This window comes from Sphaerodactylus townsendi, linkage group LG08 (genome assembly GCF_021028975.2).
Source record: "Sphaerodactylus townsendi isolate TG3544 linkage group LG08, MPM_Stown_v2.3, whole genome shotgun sequence".
Taxonomy (NCBI): Eukaryota; Metazoa; Chordata; class Lepidosauria; order Squamata; family Sphaerodactylidae; genus Sphaerodactylus; species Sphaerodactylus townsendi.
In genome coordinates, this window is record NC_059432.1 from 11,260,629 (window position 1) to 11,273,836 (window position 13,208).

Sequence of the window (13,208 nt, forward strand, 5' to 3'; positions counted from 1 at the left end):
GACAGAGAATTTCCTGTCTTCAAGGTCTGTGCTCTTACTGCCACTGCTTGGAGCAGAATGGGATGGAAAATTAGATCCAGAAAGTGAGATCCTGGCTTGTCACAATTCCCCAAGTCACTATTGCAAAAGCCATAGAGATGTGGGAGATTCCTAGAGCATTGATAATGTCGTAATGTCGTTGCTGGGTCCATCGCCACTGATCACTGTCACTGATTTTTTTTTTTTTTAGGGGAGTGTGCTACAAAGGGAAATTAGTTTAAAACAAGATTCCATCAAATTAGTGATTAGATCACTTGGTATGGGTAAAGACCCCCCCCTCCAGTTGTTGATTGATAGCCAATGGTGGATTCTGCACAACATTTGTTTAACAGGTTGCAGTGACTATAAAGGCACCCAATTTCCTTTTCCCCATTCGCAGGTGCGACTTTACCCATTCAGACAGTGCTTGGAGACCATGGAAACAATCTGGGGTGCTTTCATGCCTTTGCACAAAAACGCTTCTTTTTTAAAAAAAATTCCCTGCAACACATGCATAGCTTCGCAGGCAGAGGTGGGATCCAGCAGGTTCTCACAGGTTCCCGAGAGTGGGTTACTAATAATTTGTGTGTGCCAAGAGGGGTTTACTAATTGGTGATTTTGCCACGTGATTTTTGCCTGAGTTACGCCCCTCCTCTCAGCAGTAGCGCGCAGAACTTGAAGCAGTCTAGCAGGAGGTGCACCGGCGCATGTGGCAGCCTCCGCCTGCGTGCATTTGTTTCTCGCTCAAGGACCCGGTGCAGCGGCTGCGTCCTTGCCACATCCCTGCCCAGGAATGCCCCACCCCCAGAATGCCTGGCCACACCCCCGTTGTGCCACACCCAGCCACAGTTTGAATCCCACCACCATGGGAACCTGTTACTAAATTTTTTTGATCCCACCACTGTTCGCAGGCATACAGAAATGAACCCCTGCAGTCATGCTGATTGTCCCACAATCCAATCGGCTGCACCTGTGTAACTGTGCATGTTAAACACACAAAGGGGGGGGGAAGGGACCTCCTTGCAACAGCTAGGCGTTAATGAGAGTGTAGCTGTAGATTGGTCGTACTCACTGCTACGGGGAGAAAATGTGCTTCGGGGACTTTGTACACTATCAGGTTCTCAGAGAATCCGCCCACAACCTACTGGGTGACCGACACAGAATGGCGGGTGGAGGGAGTCTCCTTGACAGTAGATGATGCGGAACCTAAAGTGCATGAGTAAAATGGAGGAAATGAAGCATCTCCTGCCTGTTGTGTTCGTGCGGGAGCGCCTCCAACTCGAGATTTTTGCAAAAGGATTGCTGGCTAGAGATTTTCAAAAATCTTGAGTTGAGAGGGGTAATACAGGCCAAACTCATTTGGGAATAGGACCGGCATGAAGACCCACCCCACCCCCGCGCAACCCCACCCCCAATTTATACAATGTCCTATACCTGTTATATTTGGCTCGTGCGGAATCCACCAATGTAGGATTATCAGACAATCAAGTGCAAGGTAAGTAGATACTTCAGGAAGTTACAGAGGTATGGCTGGGCTGATTGATATAAGTAAGATTTTCGAGATTTTAATGGCTACAGTCCATGAGCAATCCAAGGTCACTGTGAACACCTGGGAGTTAAATGACCTTAAACTTAGGAATTAATTCCACTTCATGGATTTTGTGTTTGCCTTTCCCTTTGAAGTTCCTTTGTATGTCGCAAAAGTTTATTGTTGGCCATGGGACATCACAATTCATAAAATACACCCTAAAAACCATAAGTTCGCTAAAATAATAACAATGCCAGTTTCATAATACAACCATAACATCACTCATTGTAGGAAAACAGTATCAAGGCCAGCCAAATTATAACTTTTAGATGAATGACCGAATTCCTTGGAAGATTAAGATATTCACCAGTTAGGTATAATGTGGCTTTGGTGTGAGTGGAATATTAAGCATGGATACGCAGGAGTAAATTCAGTTGAATTCAGTGTGTACTTAAGTGGAAGTTAGCCCTGCTGTTTTCATTGAAGTTTACTCCCGTGTAAGTGAACTCTTGACCATTTGATTCAGTTGAGAGACTGCAGTCCTAACACTTTTGCATTTGCATTATGCAGACATGAAATATGGCTCAACGTTGGTCAGCTAAAATAAGCTCCCTTCTTTTTTTAAAAAAATATTTATTCAGTAAGTCATCAGTTTTCTGTTGATTTAGCTTCCTAATTTAAAATTCAGTCCTATTGGCTGATGCCAAATTCTGTAATGTCTGAAACAAAATAGGCTATCTTCACTTGGTTCAAAATAAAGTCAGGCTTTCTTAAGGTCGAGTAAGAGTCCGAGGAGATAAATTGAGACACAGGGCCTTTCCCCACTTTTCCCTCGGCCGCCGTCACTGCGCGCAATTCCCAGCACGTGGCATCCCTGGCGCATGCCCGGGCGTCCCCACAACCCCACGCTCTGCGCGGGGTCATCAAAAGGCGCCCTTTGCAAGAGCGCCAGGGATGCCTCACGCTGAGGGGGCGCGACAGCGGCAGCGTTGGGGCTGCTGCGCTGTCGCCGCCCCTCTCGTGGGGAGTGCCGAGGGACCCCGCACTACTCTCCTCAAGTAGCGCGGGGCTTAAGGTAAGTGGAGAAAGGCCCAAAGATGTCTCAGTGCCTTTTAAAGGTGTATTTCAGGGGAAAAGTGAAGACATATGGAGAAAGGAGTGAAGGGAATCCAGTAGTTTTAAAAACTACTACTGGCATAACTCTTCCTCTGACTTGCCCCCTCCTTGTAAACTTTTATACTGCTGGTTTTATCAGTTATTGTTTTGCTGCCAGAAATTGTGATTAATCCTTTACAATTCCTTGAAATTAATTGTGTTATTTATTGTTCTGTTTTGTGTTGTCAACTGCTTTGGGTAGAATTTTTTTGGGGGGGGGGGGTGGCATCTGCTGTCTATTAAAGGAGCTTTTTAGCCTTGTCTGCGCTTTGCTCGTCTAATGATAAATAAATATGACAAAATTGCCATACGTCATGGGTGCTTTCTCATCCAAAAAAACCCAGACCCAATAATATTGTCTCAGAAGCTTCTCGTTGCTTGAGAAAGAGGATTCCCACAATGGTGGATTCCACACAGATCAAATATGATGGGGGGGGGGACGGGGGACACAGGTCCCATTCCCAAAATGAGTTCAGCTGGTTTTATTCCCCTCCGCCCAGGATTTTCGAACATTGCTAAACGAGTGATCGTTTTGCACAGTCCTGGATTGGAGGTGCTCCCATGTGAATGCAACAGGCAGGAGGTGTTTTATTTCCCTCCCTTCCACCTGTTCACTTTAGCTTCTGTGCTGTCCAATATCAGGGAGAATCCATCTGCCTGCCATACTGTGCAGCTCACCCAACAGGTCGCAGGCAGAATTTATTGAGTGCTCGCCAGTGTACAAAGTCCCCCAAGCACGTTATCTCCCCACGGCAGCCAGTACGCCTATCCACAGCAACACGTTCATTATTGCCCACCAGTTGCAAGGAGGTCTCTTTTTCTTTCTTTTGTGTGTTGCAGATGGGCAACTATGGGATTGTGGGACAATCAGCAGGGCTGCGGGGGTTCATTTCTTCATGCCTGCACAGCTACGCATGTGTTGCAGGAAATAAAACAAAAAGAGATGTCTCTCCAAGGTCGAATCCCCACTACCGTCTTAGCCAGGTTTCAGAACACAAACTAACCAGGTTTGAGGGACGACCTCCCCATTGCTTGCGTGGCACATTCCGTTTCTGGCGCTCGTTCTCCCCGTTAATCCCATTAACCCCCATTAACACGGTTCAGAGCTGATCCGAGGGGAGGGATGAGGGTTGCAACCCTGACTCGTTTCCCACCCTGGAGTGTGACATGGAATTCGGGCAACCAATCAGCGCTGTGATGCACGCGCAGCCTTTCCTTGGTTTCATTTCCGCTTTTGCGATCGGCCAGCAGAAGGGGAGGCAAACATTAAACAGTCAAACGCATAACTTTGAATCGTTCATGGTTTACACAGGTAACTGTTTGCACAGTTAAACAGTTAAACGTTAAACTTTTACACACTGGTTTTTTTTTAATCATAACCCAACAATGTACGTTTCCACAGTGGGAAAAGGTCCCGCCCCATCAAGGCACGCCAGCCAATCAGGGGAGTCCATTTAAAAGTCTAACTGAGGTTTTATTATCAGAAGTATTACTGAAGAGATGTGATTTGTCTCTGTGCTGCTCAGCTACTTGATTCACGTTGCCCTTTGGAGAGCAGCCATGTGTAGGAATAGCAGCTGCTGCTTGAAGCAATCCTTTCTTCTTGGCGCACCAAAATACCCTCGGGGCAGGCTAGGTGAATCTATTCGCCTCGGCAAAGGTCTGCCTTCAACTTTGCCTGTTGTAGAAGAACAGCAAAGTTGATCTTATCAGGTTTTGCCTGATATTAATGTCAGCATAAAATACGAGGAGTTAACCCACAACACAAGTCTTTCTTTGTGCCCTGTGGTCTGGGCAAGTACACTGTATTTCGTTTTGGACATGGCCCATGGCTTCACCAGGAGACAAAGGTAACACAAATAAACAGCAATTGAAAAGAAAGGTTTGTTCCAGCTCAATCCCTCATGGGTTTCATGATGACACAATCAAAGCACCACACTAAAATAATGGTTGATTTGTCAATGAAAAAAAAAACCCTTGTCAAAAGAGTTCTCCGACAACTTCAGAGAGAGTTGTGACTGGTCTAAGGTCACCCACAGGCTTCATGTTGAGTAGGGAAGTAAACTCAATTCTCCACATTAGAGTCCTGCCACTCTTAGGCCCTTTCCGCACGAGCCAAATACAGTGCCCTGGGGATGGCAAAAACGCCGTCCCCAGGGAGCTGTTCGCATGGGGGGCGCAGCTGCTTCGCAGCCGTGCTGCCCTCGCTCCTCCCCAGCGGCGTGAAGCCGCTATTTTCCCACCTCGCTCCCCGAGTGAGGTTTTTGGAAAACGGCAGCTTCCAGCCGCTGCTGTGCGAACATTATGGATTTATATGGACTTAGATATACTGACTGGGAAACTGCAACACAAGGACACACAAAAAGACTGGACATTACTGAAGCAATTCTTTGGGACAACTTTCCAAGTATATTAAAAGAACTGAGCATGAATGCATTTTCTGTATTTCTGTAAACCTATTCTTCTTTTATATTTCCTGTTCTGTAAAAAGAGTGAAAACAGTGATATGAGTTAATTAAGTATACAAAAATAGGCTAGTATTTGACATTCGATTTGTGTTTTGAGATACAAAATAACGATCGGTTGAAGCCCAAGCTTGATAGGTGGATGTTGAGTTAGTGTATTAAGACAATTCCCAAGTAGGGGAACGTATTAAAAAAACTTTTCAACTGTCTTTTTAAACAAAAATGTTACCTTTTTTCGTTTGTGTATGATATGAAAAAGTTAATAAATATTATATTTTTTTTAAAAAGAAAATGCCTTGCAAACATCTTCATTGACTTGTGCAGAAATGGCCCACAGTGTACAGTGTGCAAGGATCATTCCTCAGAGGGAATGATCAAAATCAACTACTCATGATCGGCAATCTTAGCTGCCTGCAACCTTTCATTGGATGGAAAATCTTAGCCCCGGCAGCAATAAATTGTATAGAATTTCAACTTTCATCGTCCATCAACTTTCAACTAGTTTTGATTTCAGTGGATTTAGAGCAGGGGTCTGCAACCTGCGGCTCTCCAGATATTCATGGACTACAATTCCCAATTGGCCACGGTGGCAGGGGCTGGTGGGAATTGTAGTCCATGAACATCTGGAGAGCCACAGGGTGCAGATCTCTGATTTAGAGGGTATCAGTGTTCTGCTGCAGTTTTCGTAATCCAATCATGGTTATGGGTTATACTGCCAGCTAGTGGCTAAGCTCAACTATTGCTGCTTCGGTCGCATTGGAATCATAGAGTTGGAAGAAACCCATCAAGTCCATCCCTTTGCAATGCAGGAACACACAATCAATGCACTCCCGACATATGTTCATCCAATTTCTGTTTTAAAACCTCCAAAGAAGAAGACTCCACCACTCTCTGAGGCAGTGAATTCCACTGAAAGCTGAAAGTTCTTCCTAATCCACTGAAAGTTCTTCCTAAGTTCTTCCTGAGAGCAGCAGTGGCGTAGGAGGTTAAGAGCTCGTGTATCTAATCTGGAGGAACCGGGTTTGATTCCCAGCTCTGCCGCCTGAGCTGTGGAGGCTTATCTGAGGAATTCAGATTAGCCTGTGTGCTCCCACACATGCCAGCTGGGTGACCTTGGGCTAGTCACAGCTTCTCGAAGCTCTCTCAGCCCCGCCTACCTCACAGGGTGTTTGTTGTGAGGGGGGAAGGGCAAGGAGATTGTCAGCCCCTTTGAGTCTCCTGCAGGAGAGAAAGGGGGGATATAAATCCAAACTCCTCCTCCTCCTCCTCCTCCTCTTCTTCTTCTTCTTCTTCTTCTTCTTCTTCTTCTTCTTCTTCTTCTGCTGTTTAGGTGGAATCTCTTTTTCTGCACCTTGAATCCATTACTCCGTGTCCTAGTCTCTGAGGCAGCAGAAAACAAGCTTGCTCCCTCTTCGACATGGCATCCCTTCAGATATTTAAACATAGCTATCATGTCCCCCCTTAACCGTCACTTCTCCAGACTAAACAATGTCAGTTCCTTAAGCCTCTCTTCATAGGCCATGGGATCCAGACCTTTTACCATTTTTTGTTGCCCTCCTCTGGACCCAGCCCAGCTCAGCAGTATCCTTCTTGAATTGCAGTGCCCAGAACTGTACACAATATTCCAGGTGATATTGAAACATTGGCCCGTATCCTACTACTCTGCTCAGCCAAGTTTGAAGCCTTCCTCCAACTTGATTCCTCAGAATTGCCAGTTGCTAGACATTTTGGGTGTAGCCTGTGGCAGGTGGGGTTTGGCGAGAAGAGAAACCTAAGTGGGATATACAGTCCATTCTCCAAAGCGGCCATTTCCCCCAGGGGAAGTAATCCAGGGGCGTAATGCCCATTGGGCAAGGTGGGCAGCTGCCCAGGGCACCACCTTGTGGGGGACATCAAAATGCAGGGTTCGTTTTTGGGTATTTTTAGTGGTTTTCAATTTTTGGTCTGCAGGGGGCGCATTTTTTAGGCTAGCGGCACCAAAATTTCAGCGTATCATCAGGAGACTGTCCTTATGCTGCCTCCCACGTTTGGTGATGTTTGGTTCAGGGAGTCCAAAGTTATGGACTCCCAAAGGGGGTGCCCCCATCCCCCATTGTTTCCAATGGGAGCTAATAGGATTCATCTCTGTCTTCTGGAACCAGTTGTAATTCCAGGGAATCTCCAGGTGTCACCTGTAGGCAGTGGTGGGATCCAAAAATTTTAATAACAGGTTCCGACGGTGGTGGGATTCAATCAATGGCGCCGCTGCACACACGCACCTCCAGTCCCTGTTGGGCAGGGAGGGTTGCTTTAGTAACCCCGTCTCGGCACTCAGAAAAAATTAGTAACCAGTTCTAGAGAAGTGGTAAGAACTGGTTGGATCCCACCTCTGCCTGTAGGTTGGCAACCCTTCCTCCAGAACAGCCACTTCGTGGAAGATTTGGGAGATTTGGTTCCCAGTGTGTGGGAGATTTGGTTCCAAGGAGAAGAAGAAGAGTTTGGATTTATATCCCCCCTTTCTCTCCTGTAGGAGACTCAAAGGGGCTGACAATCTCCTTGCCCTTCCCCCCTCACAATAAACACCCTGTGAGGTAGGTGGGGCTGAGAGAGCTCCGAGAAGCTGTGACTACCCCAAGGTCACCCAGCTGGCGTGTGTGGGAGTGCACAGGCTTATCTGAATTCCCCAGGTAAGCCTCCACAACTCAAGTGGCAGAGCAGGGAATCAAACCCGGTTCCTCCAGATCAGAGTGCACCTGCTCTTAGCCACTACGCCACTGCGTACTATCCTTCCCCTTCTGTAAGTGGCCCATCCATCCATCAGGGTGGGGAGTGGTTCAGGGGTAGAACATACGTTCAGAATGTTCCAAATTCAATTCCCAGCATCTCCAATCAAAAGAATTAGGCAGAATGTAATGTGAAAGATCTTTTCCTGAGACACTGGAGAACTGCAGCCAGTCTGAGGAGAATATATTGTCGAAGGCTTTCACGGCCAGATTCAACTGGTTCTGGTGGGTTTCCCGGGCTGTGTGGCCATGGTCTGGTGGATCTTGTTCCTAACGTTCGCCGGCATCTGTGGCCGGCATCTTCAGAGGTGTATCACAGAGAGAAGTTTGTTACACACTGTGTCCAGAGAGAAGTGAATGTTTGGAGTATATACGTTAGGAACAAGATCCACCAGACCATGGCCACACAGCCCGGGAAACCCACCAGAACCAGTCTGAGGAGACAGTACCAGTTTTGATAAGCCATGGATTTGACTCTGCATAAGGCAGGTGTTGGAATAATATGGACATCAGAAGGTGCAGCATTGTTCTAGATATGAATATGTGTTATCCATAGGAAAGAGGACGGCTTTGAATTTTGCTGGCCAGAGGGTCTCCGCTGGTTCGAACCCAGTGATATATGAGCACGTTCCCTGTTTACCAGAAAGATCAGATCCCACCCCACCTGCACCCTCAGAAATGCCATCAGAAAAATAGGCGGTCATCTTAAATTCACATGCAACCACAGGGACATACAGTAATATGTTTTGTGTATAATCACGGGTAAGGGGGTTTCTTGCATTCGGAACTGTCTTCCAGAAGTACGTGGTTCCATGGCTGCACAGCCATGCCTTGCATTTTAATGTGGTTTAACGATATGCATATTGGGGTGCTGTGTGGTTTCCGGGCTGTATGGCCGTGTTCTAGCAGCATTCTCTCCTGATGTTTTGCCTGCATCTGTGGCTGGCATCTTCAGAGGATATGATGGTAGGAATGGAAAGCAAGTGGAGTATATATAGCTGCATTGGCTCCCAGTAGAGTTCCGGATCATCTTCAAGGTGCTGGTGTTGACCTTTAAGGTCATACGCGGCCTGGGACCATCGTATCTTTGAGACCGCATCACCCTATTTGTCCCTACACGGCCTCTCCGATCGGCGGAGGCCAATTTACTGGTGGTCCCTGGCCCTTCAGTGATGCGGCTGGCCTCCACACAGGCCAGGACCTTTACAGCCCTGGCCCCGGCCTGGTGGAACGCTCTTCCTCCAGCTGTCTGGGCCCTGCGGAACCTTGGGGAGTTCCGCAGGGCCTGTAAGACGGAGCTGTTCCACCGGGCCTTTGGAGGAACCAGCCGCTAATAGTTTTTTTTTTAATTTTTTATTGTATCATTTGAATTTTACAATTTATGATAATAATTTCTTTCTTCATACATTTTCAAACAATACATTTTTCCCCTTTTCTCCCACCCCCCATTGCTTCTTCTTAGTTTTTTCACACAAACAGCAGTAAGTTCATTCTTTGTAGCCTCTTCTCCCATTTTCCTTCAATGACTCGAACTTCTTTCATCCAGTCCATGTATAATATCCATATTTCTTTCAAAAAATTCCCTCATCTCTGGTTTTGATCTCTTGCCGACTGCCTCCTTTATTTTTTTTTGGATTGGTATATCTAGAAAATATCCAAATGTCACTTGTTCCCAAATATATTCTAACCATTTCTGAATTGTCCATTTTTTCTTTTCTTTCCAGCCCAAGGCTATTGTTGCATGGGCTGCTTTAATCATTATTTTGTATATATAACTATATTGTTTTTCCACCCTTCTGTCTTCCATTACTCCCATAAACATTAAGTCATTATTTAAATCAATCTTTATCTTCACCAGTTTCTCGATATATATTAATACAGTTGTCCAAAATTTTTTTTACTTCTGAACATTCTATCCACATATGGCTATAATATGCCTCTTGGTCTCCACAGTGCCAGCATTTTGAACTAAGTCCTTTTATCATGTAGGCTAGTTGTTTTGGTGTTCTATACCATTTTAATATCACTTTTCTTTCTAACTCCATATAATTCTCAATCTTTATATTTTTCCAACTGTCTATTAATTTTTCAATATTTCCAGTATCTAGAGATCCTTCCTTCTCCCATTTTTGTTCCAGTGTTCTTATCATAAAATCCTTATCATCTACCATATGATTGTATATGTGCCCCAAAATTTTCCCTTTATATTTTCCATATAATTCCAAACATTTCGACATTATACATTCTCCTTTTATCCGTGAAGCCTTAATCCTTTCCCAAATGCCTCTCAAAACCAACCAGTTCTCATTTCCCCCTATCTCTATAAAATTTTGTAGTGTTATAATTTCTCCTCCTTCCCTGATTAAATTTGCCACAGTTTGAATTCCTTTTCTTTTCAATATTTTTATAACTTTTTTTCCTTCTTTGCCAACCACACTCCCCAAGGGTGCCACATCCAGGGTGCCAGGCATCCATTTACCTCTCCATTTTTCCCATATATCTAGTAAGACCTTTCTTGGTCCTATTGCTTTTTGATTTCCTTTCTTCAACTCTATATTGAAGATACCATGTACGCCAACTCCTTCATTTATTTCATTTTCAAACTTAATCCATTTTTCGACATTATCCTCGTTTATACTCATCAGACTCTTAATCTGGAACGCCTCATAGTATTCTTGCATTTTTGGGATCCCCCAACCTAGAGAATTTTTTGACATATATATAATCTTATTCATGATTCTTGGTTTTTTATTATTAAACACCCAAGCTTTCAGCTTTCTATCCCATTCCTCAAATTGTTTCCTCTTAATTTCCAATGGAAGAGTTCGAAATAAATAGAACATTTTCGGCATTATACACATTTTTAATGCTTTGATTTTCCCTGTGATCGATAAGGTCTTCTTATCCCATTCTTTTATTTGTTTTAATATTTTTTTCCACCTTACTTCATAGTTATATTTTTCATTCTGAACTTGACTAAATAATTCTTTATAAAATTCTTCAAATGTCTTTCTTATTGCTTTATTTTCTGTTATATATTTGTTACTGCCATCTTTTATCCCTTTTATTCTCTGTTTCTCTTTCCTCTTTTTCAGATAGTTAGCCAGTCTTTTCATTGAATTTATATTTGATCTTTGAAATTGGTTTTTAACCCATATTTCCTTTTTCCACATTTCTACTTTATCTAAATCATCTAGCTGTGCTTGTAACTTATTTAATTCATTTTTTATTCCTTTATCATATTTATCTTGAAGTTGAATCCTTCTAATTTTAATCCCTTCTATTAAATCTTTCCTTTCCCTGTTTATTTCTTTATTCCATCTTACTTCTCTAGCTATACAATACCCTCTAATTACTGCCTTAGATGCGTCCCAGAGAATATCGTCTTTGACTGTTCCTTTATTCTCTGAAAAATAATGTCTTATTTTTTCTTTCAAATCTTTACTATCTTTCTCATTTTTCCATACAATGTTTTTGTATCTCCATCTATATTGTTTTTCCTCTCTCTCCACCCTGAATGTGGCAACCAACGGGGCATGATCTGAAACCCATTCCTTGTGCGTCTCTATTTTCTCACTGTGAAGGTTACTCATATTTTTAATAAAAATATAGTCTATGTATGTAAATTTGCTGTGTCTATTTGAGAAGTAGGTTGGCTGTTGAGATTCATCCAGTTCACTATACATATTTGATATGTTCCATTTCTTTAACATTTCATGTCCCCTTAAATCCATATTACAATCTCCCGTAATTAACGTATCACCTGAAAATAATCCTTGACGTTTCCCAAATAGTTTTCCCAAGAACGTCTTTTGTTTTTTATTTGGGGCATACACATTCATAATTGTTAACTGAAATCCATATAAGTTCCCTTTGACAATGATCCAACGACCGTTCTGATCTCTAGTTAACTCTTCTAACTGAAAATCCACATTCTCTCGCATTAAAATGACAACTCCATTTCTTTTTGCACTGCATCTAGATTCACCTATAATTTTCCACCCTGGCACTTTTATTAAGTCTCTCTCATCTGTCTTCTTTTTGTGAGATTCTTGAAGGCAGATAATTTCTGGACGTACTTGTTTGATAAATCTGGCAAGTTTATATCTTTTCGAGTCAGAGTTTAGACCATTTACATTAATTGAAGCTATTTTTATCTTATTACCTGCCATAAGGTTTTTTGTAGACTTGATTTGTCAGAACTCTGCTGTTTGTGAAGTTTCAATTTCTTATTTCCCCTTTTCCCTTTCTTCCCCCCTCCCTTTCTCCAACTGGTCTTGTGGAGGCAAACTCCTCCCTCCATGTTGGAGTATTTCTGTTGGCCCTTACGCACCCCAATCCCTCCCAGCATACACATACATCATAATTTTTTGTAGTACATTACCAACTATATAAAAAACTTTTCTCTAGCTGTTTATTCACTAAAACCGGCCCTTGTATCAATTGTTATTGTTTACCATTATTTTATGTTTTTACAGATTATGTTATTCTTCTTTCCGAGTCTTCTGGGCAACCGGCCAATATCTATGTTTAGTCTAAACCACAGCTGGTGTTATTTTAGCAATTAATTCGTTAGAAAACATAACACACCAAGTTAGATTGTTAGACATGTCTGTTAATATAGTTTTAAGTTGTTAATAATAGAGTGAAAAAGTTAATATAGACATATATAGCTTTTAAACTAGGAAGAAGTCTTTAACTGGCTATTTCTGCTTTCTTGTTTCATCTTTTCCTTTTTCTTATCATGCCGGCCTTGATTAGTGTTGTCTATGTGACTGCTCCAGCCTCCATTGCAATACTCTGCTTCTGGATTTCTTGTATCGGAGTCTGCAATTCTGCCTTCTGTAGAAAAGTTTTTGCTTGTTCAGTCTTTTGGGTGCTTAATTTCTTTTTCTCTTTGAGATGTTCGGATCTCTCAGCTTCCCCTGTTTTCTTTATTTTTTTCAGAACTGACTTCTCAGCCAGTCCGCTTTCTGCTTGTAGGGTTTTTTGAGAGTCCCATCTCATCTTATCATCTTTTTCATTAGCTTCTCCCGGGATCTGATCCATTTGATCTCTCATCATTTCTAAGCTTTGCCCAAAAGCACTGAAATTCAAAGTTACTGTCTTTAAAAAGACCTTCATTATCTCCTTTATTTGTTTTCGGAAGTCTGCCCAGTCCCGTTAAGTGACCGGCTTGTTATTCTGCGTCATGTTCATTCTTTCTAGTTAATTGGCTTTTTAATGAATTATAAATCACTCACCGGCTTACTTCTTGCTTGGATAGATGCCCAGTGTCTT